This window comes from Periplaneta americana, chromosome 2 (genome assembly GCF_040183065.1).
Source record: "Periplaneta americana isolate PAMFEO1 chromosome 2, P.americana_PAMFEO1_priV1, whole genome shotgun sequence".
In the NCBI taxonomy this organism is placed as follows: domain Eukaryota; kingdom Metazoa; phylum Arthropoda; class Insecta; order Blattodea; family Blattidae; genus Periplaneta; species Periplaneta americana.
Genome location: NC_091118.1, coordinates 40,071,469 through 40,083,968, shown reverse-complemented (window position 1 = coordinate 40,083,968; position 12,500 = coordinate 40,071,469). Strand labels below are relative to the sequence as shown.

At 37.4% G+C, this 12,500-nt stretch overlaps 2 protein-coding genes across 4 annotated transcripts in view; one reads left to right on the top strand and one right to left on the bottom strand.

The window, feature by feature from the left end:
* Window positions 1-12,500, top strand: part of LOC138692833 (hemolymph lipopolysaccharide-binding protein-like) — a 558,083-nt gene that overhangs the window by 159,037 nt on the left and 386,546 nt on the right. The window lies entirely within an intron of this gene.
* Window positions 10,894-12,500, bottom strand: part of LOC138692821 (uncharacterized) — a 19,660-nt gene continuing 18,053 nt past the window's right edge. For all 3 annotated transcript variants that reach the window (XM_069816064.1, XM_069816075.1, XM_069816081.1), the window contains exon 3: window positions 10,894-12,500. This exon is cut by the window's right edge and continues 9,457 nt beyond it. The gene's annotated coding sequence lies outside the window, so the exon portion shown is untranslated.

The window sequence follows — 12,500 nt, the reverse complement described above, 5'->3', positions numbered from 1 at the left end:
CTGAGAACCAGTCACATTTTGAAGACAATTTCCTCTGTTGAAGATTTGCATACAATTTACACCTTGACACACTTTCCTTCGACATGCACCACACTTATCTGACATAATGTACATTTTCACTTCACTTCACTAATGTTCCATTACTCACACTAACACATACACTTTTACGTTTTACTATACTAAACTAAATTAGGCCTAAACTATAAAAAGACACGAAGTTCTGTCATCGGCTGTACTTGTGGCGGACAAGGTCGCACTGGGGTTTTCTCATAATTCTCCCGTTTTCCCATATTAGGCATCTACATCATTCCGTCAACATTTCTCCATTTCGTCATCATTCCATAGCATTCCCCGATCGCCGGCTGACGACGCACGGAGGGGCTGGCCTAGGGACGAGGGGTGGTTGTCTGCTCGAAACCTGGGTACGCAGCGAACCTTAGTGTAGTCAGTCGGTTGTGGGTTTGGGAATGCGCCTAGCTTGAGGGTTAGCGCAACAGATCATGAAATATCGCAGTGCTGAGTCGTATTCCCCACCTCCCGAAATTCCATCCCATTCCACTGTAACACACTCGTCAAGAGTGCAACATAGAAGAACCAATATGGGGCATGCGGCTAAACGTTAAAGTGGTTCCGACAGGGGCGGCCGTTATTAAGGGGCACATGGGCACGTGCCCTCCCAGTGATTTTTATTATCGTATTATGACTATATTATAATACAATTTAATTGTATTATGAAATAATAAATTAAAAGTTTCACATTTTCATTGCTACTAATGTTTTCAGAATGTGTAGTAGTCTACGAAACCCAAGTTTTCTGAACAGGTAATAGAAAAAAAACAGTTTCATGGAAATATTTATTCAAACAGATACAGCAATTGTTGCGCTATTTGTCAACTTATCCTCCACTGGAATTGAGACATCTGTCATACCATGGGATCAATTTTGTGTCGTAGAAGTCAGCCGCCTCAGATCGGAACCAGCGTTTGACTGCGTCTGCACCTCTCTCTGTCGATCCCATGATATGAGAAATGTATCAATTCCGATGGAAAATATGTTGGAAAATAGCTCAACAAGCTATGTCGTTTCCAATAAATTTGTCCAATGAAATTGTGTTTTTTCTTTCTGTTAACGGCCCCTGGCGAATTAATTTTTTACGGCCCTCGTAATTGCGGTCGAGTGGCCAAAATTTGTATAAGCACTTCTTTTGACATTATTAACACGGTGGAAGAAAAAAATTTAACTTTTTTATCTGCCCCCATCAGAACGTTTGCTTGTCAGCTATTTATTTTGTACGAGTTGTAGCAACTGCGAGAGGCTGAACTACCCGATTCCAAATGTCCGCTGTGTTTACAATCACATCCTTGTTCCTTCCAGAGTCCGTGGAATTCAGAGTACCTCAATCCTTTGCGCCGGCAAATGCCGACAAATCGGCCATTGTTATTCCAGGCACGCTATGCAGTACAGCCTACAGTCGTATGGGGAACGAATGTAACTATTATAGCGAAAAAATGTCGAGCTGTTGTGTTTCGAACTGTTTACAGGGTGCACATTTGTTTTCTGTCACAAGGTGAAAGGAAAAAGGAAAAAAGTGATTATAAATATGAAAAGGAACGATCCACTAGGTACCTAAGCGAACATACATTAATTGTGAGATTAATGAATTACTGTATCTTGGTATTTCTTTTTTCAAAATTTGGGCCCCAAAATGTTTTTTATAAAACTAATCTAGAATCTAAGTTGTTGCACCAATGAAATTTTACATAAAATTAAATTTCGCCATTTTCTCCCTTTTTTTTTTTTTTTTTTTTTCGTTGTTGGTAACTCTATAGTATCTATTAGACGCTTTATGGTTGTGCTAACAGATGGAGTTACTTGTCAACAATGTGACGCTGAAACGTCTGTTCAGGTCGTTGCTTACGAGATTACACAAGCTGGCGCATAGCACGATCGAGAGTAGGTCTCTGTGAGTCATGACAATTTCTGCCGCTAGGTTCGCCTCGCTGCCCTAAGAAATGATGAATAATACCATTACAAAGCATTGTGCATCGTGAAAATAGTTCGATTAATTGTGCATTACTGATTGAGTATGAATATTATAAATATGCCAAGCATATTACAGTGTTATTTGAAGTTTGTTCAGCTAAGTTATATTCGAAAATTGTCTGTGTTTTGCTATGTGAAGAACTCAGTACCAACAGGTCGTATCTTTATAGCTTGCTTTTTAAATTACATATTGTCTGTCTTAGTTTTCCAATAAGCTGATTTTGTTTCCGAATTGTCCTAGTAATTTTTTACGTTGTAATGTAATGGCTTTGGGATTTTTTTTACTTACAATTGAGCACCGTGTGGCTATAGTTTTTTTATGTGCTTCATAGATTTCTTCAATTGAAAAAAAATGTTATGTATTATTTAACGACGCTCGCAACTGCAGAGGTTATATCAGCGTCGCCGGATGTGCCGGAATTTTGTCCCGCAGGAGTTCTTTTACATGCCAGTAAATCTACTCACATGAGCCTGTCGCATTTAAGCACACTTAAATGCCATCGACCTGGCCCGGGATCGAACCCGCAACAATGAAACGAAAAATCACATTCTTTATTCTAGTTCGATTTGCACAATGGCACACAGCAGTAAACCATTTCAATCACACAAATTACAGGCTAACTTCCTAATTTAATAAATGCTAATTCAAAATATATTTACACGCACTAAAATACTACAGCGTTTACTATTACTATGCTCAATAGATTAATCAGTAGGCCTATAGAAATGTTTTCACCACTGCAAGAAAAAATCGCGCAATAATTATACTTCTCAGTTATTGTGACGTTCGTTTTTTTTTTTTTTTAAAGAGAGGGAAAAGTTAGGCTTTCTTGCAAATGCTTAATTATGAATTCAAGAAAATTAAAGATAATGCAGTACCTTAATTAGTTGAAATATCTTATTTAATAACAATATTAATAATATTAGGTGAAAAGGGTAGGCTATAGTGCGTATATGTAAGATGTCAAGTTAATTTATTTCCGGAAATGTTTGGTGTATGAACTGAAGTACAGAGCAGACAGTCCCTCAGTTTATATGTAATATGTTTTAATATCAAGAATGACAGCCTTTTATTGTAATATAATTGAGGAGTAGAAGTTTGCAAATTACGTCTATTGTCCATAAAATATTGTACGAAGCATTTAATAAGCAATGGTGAGTCCTTTAAATGTCCCAAATGTCAATGTCATTTAAGTGTTCTGCTATGAATATTTAGGGCAGAACAGCGCTCCGAGCGGCGGAATTGGCATTACGAGGGAACCACTTCAGACTCGTTTTTCAAGCGCTATGCGCCAGCTTGTGTAATCTCGTAAGCAACGGTTCAGGTTAAGGTAAGCGTTCACTACATCGTAACGCACGCATCGGACGAATCGCACGGATCGGAAAAAGACTATCTTTGCTGTAATTGTTATGTAACCGCGTTCACGACATCGTATCGGACGCATCGCCTGTCGGCAAATCCGTCCACGTTTCTCGGATGGGAAACTTTTCCGATGCGTGCGATCTTTAATAAATCAATTTTAACTGGTCAACTGTTACTATTATGTTGTGCCATGTTCAGTGTCTCGCCAAAATTGCAGACGGAAAACTTATTTCGCGTGTAGAAAATTACGAAGAATTATATAATTTGAGGCGTTCCCATTACAGTAATCTTGCAAATATATTATGTAACCAATATTTCTTTCGTTTCTTTCTCTTCAATTAAGACGCATGAAGCAATTACAAATTCTTATTCGCTAACAGACGTAATTAATAAACCTAACCTCAACTCCTCTGTTTTCAGCAATGTCAATATCGTACGACGTCATGTTTTAAACAGCTGATAGGGGAATCCGATGAGGCGATGAGGTGAAGCCGCTACAGTGAACGCACTGCACTTAAAATATCCGTTGCGTGCGATTCGTACGAGGAGTGCGATACGATGTAGTGAACGCTTACCTTTAATGCCCAGCGACAGTCCTGATGTATTTTTTTTTATATTTGTGATGATTGGTTAATTAATACCCGGGACCTCCTGATCTGGAAGCCAGCATGCTGACCAACAGACCATCATCTTCTCCCTTTAACACCAAACATTTCTGAATTCAGTCCTAATTGCTATTCTTACCCCAAGCGTGTTGAAATGGAATATCAATGATAAATTTATTGTACTTCCTCGCAGCCGAGCATTTACATCATTATGCTATGACAACAATTATGACAATGATTATTTTAATGTCCCTCATAAAGTAAGGGCCGTTTCCAAAAAAAATTATTTGATTTTTTTTCGTAATTCCAAAATATTCTAGATAGTGAAAATGAATGAATTTTTATATTAACAATAATAAAAGTACATTATAAAATCAAAATATTGCGTGAAAACAACGTGGCTAACGAGATGACTTCATTTTATTGCCATTAGCAACAGGATAAACAACGACATAGTGCAAGCGTCACTGCTAAACAGGTTTCGAGCATGGTTCTGTTTATCAGTGTAGCATTTGTTTGTTAATCACGAAGATCCAACGATACAAACACAAAATGTATAAAGGATGTAGCATTCTTTAAAAGAAACTCTCCCAAAAAATGGTAGTGAAAGAAGTCATCGTTTTTTTTTTATTATTTATCTGAGCTCATGTAGCTTCCGTATCACTACAAAAAATGTAATGATTCAGCGCTGACAATGTTCTTCCTATTTCTACAAGACATTTCCAGTGTGTATTCAGGTCCAGGGAAGATCGGCATTACAGAAAATAACAGTAGAATAACCATCATGTTTGCATGTTCGACTGGAATTCCAAGGGTACATGTTTCGAAACTCGGTAAGTACAATAATTGGTAATTTCCTAGTACCCGGTAGACGTTACATAGGTCGTTTTTATGTTTACACAGTGGCCCAATCCTAAACATATTTAGTATAACTTGTTGCTTGTGGGCCATCCCAAACCCGACCTCCACCCCTAAGAGCGCCAGTCCTTATATACCCGTTAGTCAAGGCCTTCTGACAAATAAAAGCAATTGACAATAGATATCTCAGTCGTGACAACCTTATAAAATATCCTATCAATTGAATAATCGATCTTGCTACGTACAACATAATTATATAATATTATTACCCAGAATTAGAATCTGGCTGGGCGGAAGAGAAGGCCTACTGGCCTTAGCTCTGCCAGATTAAATAAATAAATTATTATTAATTATTATTATTTCAGCGACTACTGACGACCACTGCAAAATACGACAATTTGGTCCAGGGAGCATTCTCTTTTGGCACAAGAATGATTTATGTAACATGTTTCTAAATTAGTCTTTTAAATACCGGTACATTCTCCGCCCCCTAAAACCCCTCTTGGGGACTTGGCCCCCAAACCTTCATGCAATTAATTTATAGTAATTAACCGGTCCATCACATTTGAGTTGAAGGTACGAGTTACATTTTATAATGTGTTCTTTCTTGTTTTAGGGGGCTCCGCCCCCTAAAAACCCCTGTTGGGGTCTTGGTTCCTAAACCTTCGTGCAATTAATTTATAGTAATTAATGGGTCCATCACCTTTGAGTTGAAGGTACGAGTTACATTTTATAATGTGTTCTTTCTTGTTTTAGGGGGCCCCGCTCCCTAAAAACCCCTGTTGGGGACTTGGTCCCCAAACCCTCATACAGTTAATTTATAGTAGCCTAACTAATCGGTCCATCAACTTTGGGTTGAAGGTACGAGTTATATTTTATATGTTCATTCTTGCTTTAGGGGGCTCCGCCCCCTAAAAACGCCTATTGGGGAATTAACCAACTTACACCCAACTTGGCGTATACTTACCTGTATCTGTGTAACCGATCCGTCATCACAAAAGTAGTATTATCACATCATACGTTACCATGACAATCACATTAGTTAGGTCAAATTGACATAAGTAACGAGTACCGGGTACTAGGAAAATACCCAATAATTTATAACATGTATATGAAATTGTGTGGCAACCCCCTGAAGCGTAAACTAACGTTATTTCAATAAAAAAAAAATCAGGTGAGGGTTTAGTGATTTGGTTAATATGAGGGGGGCGTTGCCCCCCTTCAACCGCCATTTTCATTATTAATACACAGATCAGGAAAGTGTAAATATTAGGATGATGCATGGCCTAGATTAGTAATGAATGAATGATATGCATTAACGTTACTTCGATATAAAAAACCGGTCAAGTTTAGTGATTTGCTTAATATGAGGGGCGTTGACCCTCTCAACTTCCGTTTCATTATTAATACAGATCACGAAAGTGTAAATATTATTTGTTGCAAGAACTTTTTATTTACTGGTTATTTAATAACGCTGTACCAACTAACTTACTAGGTTATTTAGCGTCGATGGCGAGATGAGGCCGAGGATTCGCCATAGATTACCTGACATTCGCTTTACGGTTGGGGAAAATCTCGGAAAACCCCAACAGTTTATCAGCCAAGCCGGAATCAAACCCACGCCCGAGTCAACTCCGGCGGGCAGGCGCCTTAGCCGACAGAGCTACGTCTGTAGCTATGATGCAAGGACTAGTGATGAGTGAATGAAATGCATTAATACATTACAAAACAAGTAGCCTAACAGTAAAAACCGTGAAATCATGGTAACCGAAAACAGAAATAGATTTAGTGTAAAGCTGGCCTATACATAACGACGTATCCTAGCAAATTACAGATATAATATCATTTTCCTTCAGTACAAATCAACTATACTCGCAATATCTTTGCATAGATTATTATTATTTACTAAATGTTTCATCCCTACCTTGAGTGTAGAAAGGCTGGCCCATTATCTTGAAAGGCAACTGAATCTTCAGTTAATTTATCACACTGTCACTACAAAACATCTCCGAATAGTTCAAATGCAATGTTATGGAATAATATATTCATTTCGGCGTCAGTAACAAACACACTACCGCACATTTTGTCCTATTACATTTGTTTCAGCACCTACACATTTACAAACCAGCACATCTAACTTGTATCTTCCTCGACTCGGTTGTTTAGACGTAACTCGCAGCTATCGCATCAAACATGCTTTCCTGCATGAGGACTGTATACATAGCTGCCTTCGGAATATTACTAAAGGCAAGACGTTCTGCAAACTAAACTAAGATAAATTTCCCATTTCATTCAAGTTGCCGTTGACATCGCAATATACCGTATATTTTCCTGGGTATAGGATATGTGGATTTAACATTGTCATAAGAAACCTATGTGAAAAAAATAATCAGTGGGTCATGTCTAGAAATTGGCAGGCTTTGACAATTTGTGAAACATGAGAACAACAGACTTTGACTGGTAATAATAATAATAATAATAATAATAATAATAATAATAATAATAATAATAATAATCATCATCATCATCATCATTATCATCATCATATGTGGCGTTACAGCCTTTCAAGAGCCCAGATCACCAGCTGCTTGCTGTCCTCACGCCCACATATCGTAAGCAAAGGTGGACGATCATCTAATGAGAGTGGAGATATCGAAACAGCCTAGTATATACAGTCACGAAGCTCAATACGTAGTAAATATGCATCCATAGATAGTTGCTAACCACTAGGATCGCTACTATCGCCTCATTACAGACAATGCGAAATAGTACCGGCACAGTCTATTGTTCCTAGCACCCTCAACAACTCAAGCTTCGTGACTATATAGCCTACTATACTTGTTTTTTTTTTTTTTTTTAAGATGGAACATGACAGTTAAGCGGCCGAGCTTGGAACTACAGTGCTATGTTCCCAATATGGACTACCATGCTGCCAGCTGATGGAAGCTAGCAATTGACGTTAAGATGGCTGACGTTAAAACATTCATTGACAATTGACGCGAAGGTAAGAAAACAATACAAAAATCGACAGAGAATGAAACACGAAACGTACTAATGCTAACATTGTGTGCACAATAAATGTCGCCAAGAGAACTACGTCGGAATGGTAAGTTTGGCAACTCAACCGTTGTTACCACAGCAACAGGCCTACCACGCTATGTGACATTCAGTTGTTTTTCCGATCGCAACGCTGCTGTCATGTCCCATCTTAAAAAAATTATAGACTGTGATATCGTGTGATTAGCACGATTATCCACCCCCTAGCCGTTATAGTTGGCTTTCGTAACCAGATTTCGCTGTCTATCGTAGCTCCTCAAGTACATCATGATTCTGGGTGGACACCGGCCCTACACACTGGCCGAAATTTCGTGAAAAAATTTCTTCCTCCATGAGACTTTGACTTAGCAACCTTAAACGTCCTCTTGTTTTAAAAATTGTCGAAACCTGCTCATTTTAAAACATGGCCGACTGGTTAAGTTATTTCATTGTTTTTATACATAGGTTTCTTACGGCAAAGTTAAATACGTATGCCCTAGAAAAAACCACTGCTTTCGCACATACACAACCAAGAAATAGTAAAATGAATTTGTGATTTATATGACTGTAAATATTCAAGAAACGGGAGTAGCTAAGTTACGCCTATAATTTTCAAAATTAAATACCATACATACCTTAAAAATCAGCACATTCTCTCTTCCTCTACCACGCTATCTTTACGTTCCTATCACTCTTTCCCTCCTTACTTGTTTTACATAATAATCTTATTTTTCTTCTATCACATACTCCACATTGTACAAATGTAACGGCAAAACAAAAGTAATTCTGTAATTTCTATGTCTGAAGATGAATTTCTTATTGCTTACCGGTATGTTTCTAGACACAATGCCGTCTTTGATATGAGTTTGAAAGAATAGCCTACAAAGGCACCGAAGCAAAAGAGTTTACTGTTCTCCAACCAGGAGATCAACCGTGAAAGGAATGTGCTTACTATTGCGTCATCTATTGGAGCGAAGTAGATAGATAATATTACCGTTATAACGTCAGTTTAAAAACCATGCGCTTTCCTGCATGTTATTTCCTGTATGGAGAAATTAAAAGATCAGGAGATTAACAGTGATCTAATTTTGTAACTAGGGTAGTATCAATGTGTGTGTATCAATGTTATTGTTTGTGCTGTGAGAGCTAGCCAATACAGATACGAGTACCCACGTGTTAGACCTTATGACATCAACATTCATTCACAGCATTACCCCGCTTCGTCTCAGTCCCCAAAGACTTTCTCGTGGTTGGAGTACAGTATGTGACAAAACGGCGGAGTTATTAAGCAATGCCAATATGTTTGAGAACATAATTAAAGGGTTTATTTATACATTTAACATACATTACTCCTTATATGTCCACATTTGTGAATAAATTCAGGTAAATGCCCTTCCCCCACTCCTAAAGAACATATGTTTTTTTACTTGCTATTTAACGACACTATATCAATTACTACGTTATTTAGCGTCGATGGGATTGATGACAGCGAGATGAGGCTGAGAATTCGTCATAGATTACGTGACATTCGTCTTACGTTTGGGAAAAACCTCGGAAAAATCCCAACCAGTTAATCAGCCCAAGCGGGAATAGAATCCACGCCCGAGCACAACTTCGATCAGCAGGAAAAGTGCTACCGCCTGAACTACGATGGTGTCTAGGCCAAGTGTCAGAAAGAACGTAAGTTCTCCGTTCACCTTCGCAATGTTTTTGTTGAGGCAGGAACACTCTAGCGGCCCTCACAGAAAGTGATTTGCTGAACTGTTCGATAATTCGCGGTAAGTTAAAAATGGTAAGAAAAATATATATGCAAAATGACAAAATTGATACCAGTACTTTCAAAACTATAATTAATACTCATTATAACATGTAATAGTAATATGCGTTACAATAGCGGTATGTTGAAGTTTTCGTGTTGGAGGAAAAGTTTGAAAAAGCGAAACGTAGTTGAGCTTTTTTAATTTCCGAGAATTGAAAGAAAACATATCGCTCACATTATTTTGTGCGAAGATCGTTCATTACATACCTGAAAGAGGAATTTCTAATTAGTTGCAATGAAATCTCCATCTTGGTTTCTGTTCAATGACGGCAAATTTGCAAAACAAAAATATCTATCTTCAACATTGTTGCTTTAAAATGTTTTCTGTGTTTACTATACTCCAGCAGGCCGTGATATACGTCTGTCTTTTTTTCCCCAGTCTATGATGAGTCTGGAATCTTGTTGATTTTTTCACGGCTTGCTTAATGTTACTTGCATCACGAATGCAGTAACTTTAGTGGAGTTGTAGAGTTTACTTAATTTTTGCAAATATTGAAAGCAATAATTAACAGTGCAATTTAGATGAAATTGCAGTGGTAAGTTTCCAATTTATAATTATTACTATATTGAACGTCTCTAAAAATAATATGTTAAAAGCCTAAAGCAGTAAAATCAATATGTCACTTAAGGGGTAAGAAGAGGGAAATTGTTGTGTGTGTTAGGTTGGGAATACTGAATGTGGAATTTTAGACTTTCCGCGGATTGGTTTTGTGCGGAAACCAAGCAAATACGCACGATCTCGCACAAACATTTATAACACGTTGCATCCGATACAGCCTAAACCCAATATTTTTTTATAGTTTTAGAACCATTTTTTTCTTTAGATGTAAGTTGCAGAGTATTAGTGATAGTTCGTATTCTCATCCTACACTGAGCTTCTCGTTGTCAAGTTAATTTTTCAAAATAATACTTCATATAGATTTAAATAAATCTTTCTCTGTCTGATGATGTTATCAATTGAGGCATTGCATCTGAGACAGTCACAAGCCACACTTCGATGGAAATCAAGATTTTTGCTATACTAATTCTATTCTCTACCTATACACGTCTTCAAAACTGCTTAATTTGCTGCAATCCAGTAGACGTATTGAGAAATATAAGGTGGTGTTGTTTTCCTGGAAAAAAAAAAACTCCAACCAGGTAATTTGTCCCAAGCAGGATTTGAACCAGACGTACTGAGCATTACTCCACAATAAATAACTACATATAGTCAACAGTAATTTGTATTATGATAGGTAAGACACTTTACGTAACAGTAAAATACATGGAAATAATCAAATATATTGAAATAAATTTAATTAAACACAATAATGGAACATGGAACTCATCAAGGATGAAGAATGAAACTGGCTTGATGCAGGAGGGGTAGGAGGACTATGCCTTATGTCGATGTAGATTTTGTTACTCTGACAGTGAAACATTAGAGAAGGGAAAACGATTATGAATAAAAAAACCTCAAATCTAAACATGTTACGAGGCGCATCCAGAAAGTAAGTTCCCCTATTTTCCGCCTGTGAATGGAACCAGCGTGTGACAGACGTCTTCAGCTCTTCGTCATTGCCAAAACGCTCACCGGAGGACAGGAATTTCTTTTGAGAGAGAGAGAGAGAGATGGAGAGAGGGGGAGGGGAGGGGGAGAGGGAGAGAGAGCCCATAGACCTGACAGAGCTGCCGATGAATTTCAATTGGCGCAATGCTTTGTGCATTAAAGAACTTTATCACCGACTGAACCTCGCAGGTGGCGGGAGAAGGAATAAGAGCTTCCATTTCGGACCACTGCTGCCACGCTACTGGCACCAGGCGGGATCTGTCCGGCTGGCATATGATTGATACGTTATAGATCTGTTACGCATGCGCAATTAACATGGCTAATTACGTTTACTTTCAAGGGGAAAAAATCGGGAAACTTACTTTCTGGATGCGCCTCGTATTTTTTTTAAGTTCAAGGGGAGCGGAGGTTCTAACCCCGTAACCCCCATGCATGGAAGGATATGCCAGCAGTGCAATGTGGTCATGCTGGTAAGTGGCTGACCTACAAACTGATAGTTTTAAAAGATTCTGACTGTATTTGTTCTCTTGCGTGAAACAGACACAATATGTACAAAAATTAATTTTTATTATAATTGAAAATATTGTATTTAATTTGTCTGACAGGAATAAAAATATTTATATAAAAAAGTTATTACACTTCTCAAAGATTAGTTTGATATGTAGGCTATAAGCTTAAAACATGTTATATTTAACGTAAATGACATGATTACCAGTATATAAAAGTTACATTAATGGCACAACAATTTGGTATAAAACATATTAAAATGTAAAAATCTACTATAACATAAACAAATTAATTTCATACGAAAAAGAAGAATAAAATACATTATATTTAACTTTACTAACATACCGTCGACCGGGTATACTTTACACAAGGGGGGATAACTTTACACATTTCTAGAAAAATGGTGTAGAACAGCTTTAATAATGGCACACACTTCAGTCTACCACATATATGTGCTGTTGTCACACAGAATCAGTTCCATGGAGTTGCTACACATTTTTTGTAATGTGCTGCCTTCTAAACATTTTTTCTAGAAATGTGTAAAGTTACCCCCCTTGTCGACGGTACATAAAATGTTACATTAAATATACCACATTTCTGATATTAATTTGATATCAAACAGAGGAACAAGGAACGAGGTTATTATTTGGTGTCATTTAGTTTAATTTCTCTTTTGTTTTATAAAAATTTTTCAAATTATATATAAAATATTATCTTGTA